The 3,551-nt window shown below is 59.5% G+C and overlaps 1 long non-coding RNA gene across 3 annotated transcripts; it reads left to right on the top strand.

Moving 5' to 3' along the window:
* The first annotated feature begins 6 nt into the window (after nucleotides 1-6).
* LOC108448857 lies at nucleotides 7-1,462 on the top strand. Of its 3 annotated transcripts, XR_001864897.1 has the most exons (6): nucleotides 7-635; nucleotides 667-732; nucleotides 818-875; nucleotides 1,128-1,197; nucleotides 1,253-1,312; nucleotides 1,396-1,462. It is a non-coding gene; the product is annotated as an uncharacterized LOC108448857 (long non-coding RNA). The 3 variants fall into 3 exon arrangements; XR_001864898.1 differs by lacking the exon at nucleotides 667-732; XR_001864895.1 differs by lacking the exons at nucleotides 7-635; nucleotides 667-732; nucleotides 818-875 and adding an exon at nucleotides 949-992.
* Nucleotides 1,463-3,551: the final 2,089 nt, after the last annotated feature.

The raw sequence follows: 3,551 nt of genomic DNA, 5'->3' as shown, positions 1-3,551 counted from the left end.
GGTGGTTTGGGGTCATTGTGGGATGATTTAGTGGAGTTTGGGGTCATTTTGGGGTGGTTTGGGGGATTTGGAGTCATTTTAGGGTGATTTGGGGTCGATTTGGGGGATTTGGGGTGATTTGGGGTGGATTTGGGATCATTTTGGGTTAATTGGGGTCATTTTAGGTTGATTTGGGGTCGACTTGGGGGATTTGGGGTCATTTTGGGGTGGTTTGGGGTCATTTGGGGGTTATTTCGTGGAGTTTGGGGTCACTTCGGGGTCATTTTGGGGTCATTTTTTGCGGGATTTTGGGGTCATTTTGGGTTCTCCCCTCGCCCAAATTCCCCTCCCCCCTCCCCTTTCGCAACGATGACGTCACCGGGCCCAACCCGCCCCGGCGGCTCGAGCTCATTAACGAGGGCGTTAATTGGCGTTAATTAGCGGGGCGCGCCCCGCCCCCCCCCCCCCCCGGCCCGCGGCTCCGTGACCCCCGGGGACCCCGCGGGGGCTGATGGGAAAAGGGGCGGGGCTTGGGAAAGAGGGCGGGGCCCAGTTTGGGGTCCCAGTTTGGGGTCAGCATTCCCAGTTTGGGTTCCCAGTTTGGGATCCCAGTCCCAGTTTGGGTTCTCAGTTTGGGGTCCCAGTCCCAGTTTGGAGTCCCAGTTTGGGGTCCCAGTTTGGGGTCAGCATTCCCAGTTTGGGGTCCCAGTTTGGGATCCCAGTCCCAGTTTGGGTTCCCAGTTTGGATTCCCAGTTTGGGGCTGGGATCCCAGTTTGGGTTCCCAGTTTGCGGTTGGCATTCCCGGTTTGGGGTCCCAGTCCCAGTTTGGGATTGGAGTTCCCAGTTTGGGTTCCCAGTTTGGGATCCCAGTCCTAGTTTGGGGTCCCAGTTTGAGGTCCCAGTTTGGGGTCAGCGATCCCAGTTTGGGGTTGAGGGTCCCAGCTTGGGATCCCAGTTTGGGGTTGGGTTCCCAGTTTGTGGTCCCAGTCCCAGTTTGGGTTCCCAGTTTGGGGTCCCAGTTTGGGGTCCCAGTCCCAGTTCGGGGTCCCAGTTTGAGGTCCCAGTTTGGGGTTGGGATCCCAGTTTGGGTTCCCAGTTTGTGGTCCCAGTCCTAGTTTGGGGTCCCAGTTTGGGGTTGGGATCCCAGCTTGGGGTCCCAGTTTGGGATCCCAGTCCCAGTTTGGGATCCCAGTCCCAGTTTGGGTTCCCAGTTTGGGGTCTCAGTCCAGTCTCAGTTTGGAGTCCCAGTTTGGGTTCCCAGTTTGGGGTCAGCATTCCCAGTTTGGGTTCCCAGTTTGGGATCCCAGTCCCAGTTTGGGTTCCCAGTTTGGGGTCAGCATTCCCAGTTTGGGGTTGGAGTTCCCAGTTTGGGGTGGTCCCGGTTCCCAGTTTGGGGTCTCAGTTTGGGATCCCAGTCCCAGTTTGGGCTCCCAGTTTGGGATCCCAGTTCCAGTTTGGGGTCCCAGTTTGGGGTCCCAGTTTGGGGTCAGGCCCCGCCCACCGGAAGTTGGCCCCGCCCCCTCCCCGTGGGAACCGGAACCAGGGAGAGACTGGGACAAACTGGGATGAACTGGGATAAACTGAGATGAACTGGGAGAGGGGGAAACTGGAGACTGGGACAAATTGGGATGAACTGGGACAAACTGGGATGAACTGGGATGAACTGGGACCAAGTGGTAGAAAGGGAAACTGGAGACTGGGAGAAACAGGGACCAACTGGGACAAACTGGGACAAACTGGAACCAACTGGGACCAACTGGGACCAACTGGGAGAGGGGAACAGCGGGACTGGGACAAACTGGGATAAACTGGGATGAACTGAGATTAACTGGGAGGAACTGGGATGAACTGGGAGAGGGGGAAACCAGAGACTGGGACCAACTGGGATGAACTGGGACCAACTGGGACTGGGGGACAGCGGGACTGGGAGAGGGGGAAATTGGGGACTGGGACGAACTGGGCCAAACTGGGACAGGGTCAAACTGGGACGAACTGGGACAAACTGGGACGGAGCCAAACTGGGCTGAACTGGGCCAGGGCCAAACTGGGAACTGGGATAAACTGGGAGAGAACAGAACTGGGACAAACTGGGACAAACTGGGAGAGGAGGACACCTGGACTGGGCCAAACTGGGAGCCTGGGACTGGGTCAAACTGGGACAGGACAGACCGGGGCCCATCCGGACTGGGTCAAACTGGGCCAGGATCCAACTGGAACTGGGCCAAACTGGGACAGGGTGACACCGGGGAACTGGGACAAACTGGGACGGGGTCAAACTGGGAAATGGGGGCAAACTGGGACAAACTGGGACGGGGCCAAACTGGGAAATGGGGGCAGACTGGGACAAACTGGGACGGGGTCACGCGGGGAACTGGGGCCAAACTGGGACAGGATGACACCGGGAACTGGGGCCAAACTGGGCCAAACTGGGCCAAACTGGGACGGGGTCACACGGGGAACTGGGGCCAAGCTGGGACAGGGTCAAACTGGGAACTGGGGCCAAACTGGGCCAGGATGACACCAGGAACTGGGACAAACTGGGAGAAAGGGAAATCAGGACTGGGCCAAACTGGGCCAGACTGGGACAGGGTCAAACTGGGAACTGGGCCAAACTGGGACAGGGCCAAACTGGGAAATGGGGCCAAACTGGGACAGGGTGACACCGGGAACTGGGGCCAAACTGGGACAGGGTCAAACTGGGACAAACTGGGACTGTGGGACTGGGCCAAACTGGGACGGGGCCACACCATGAACTGGGGCCAAACTGGGCCAAACTGGGCCAAACTGGAACAGGGCCAAACTGGGACAGGACGACACCGGGAACTGGGCCAAACTGGGCCAGGGCCAAACTGGGAACTGGGGCCAAACTGGGAGAGGGTCAAAGTGGGACATACTGGGAGAGAGGGAAATCAGGACTAGGACAAACTGGGATGAACTGGGAGAGGGGAATGGGGCCAAACTGGGCCAGGGCCAAACTGGGAACTGGGGCCAAACTGGGACAGGGTCAAACTGGGACAAACTGGGACTGTGGGACTGGGCCAAACTGGGACGGGGCCACACCATGAACTGGGGCCAAACTGGGCCAAACTGGGACAGGACGACACCGGGAACTGGGGCCAAACTGGGAGAGGGAGAAATCAGCACTGGGCCAAACTGGGACGGGGCCACACCGGGGAACTGGGCCAGGGCCAAACCGGGAACTGGGGCCAAACTGGGCCAGGGCCAAACTGGGCACTGGGGCCAAACTGGGACAGGGTGACACCAGCAACTGGGGCCAAACTGGGAGAGGGGGAAATCAGCACTGGGCCAAACTGCGACGGGGCCACACCGGGGAACTGGGCCAGGGCCAAACTGGGAAATGGTGAACGTGGGCCAAACTGGGACAGGGGGAAACCGGGAACTGGGGCCAAACTGGGAGAGGGGGAAATCAGCACTGGGCCAAACTGCGACGGGGCCACACCGGGGAACTGGGCCAGGGCCAAACTGGGAAATGGGGCCAAACCGGGAACTGGGGCCAAACTGGGCCAGGGCCAAACTGGGCACTGGGGCCAAACTGGGACAGGGTGACACC

Source organism: Corvus brachyrhynchos, unplaced genomic scaffold (genome assembly GCF_000691975.1).
Source record: "Corvus brachyrhynchos isolate BGI_N302 unplaced genomic scaffold, ASM69197v1 scaffold729, whole genome shotgun sequence".
In the NCBI taxonomy this organism is placed as follows: Eukaryota; Metazoa; Chordata; class Aves; order Passeriformes; family Corvidae; genus Corvus; species Corvus brachyrhynchos.
This window is presented reverse-complemented; position numbering and strand designations above follow the sequence as displayed.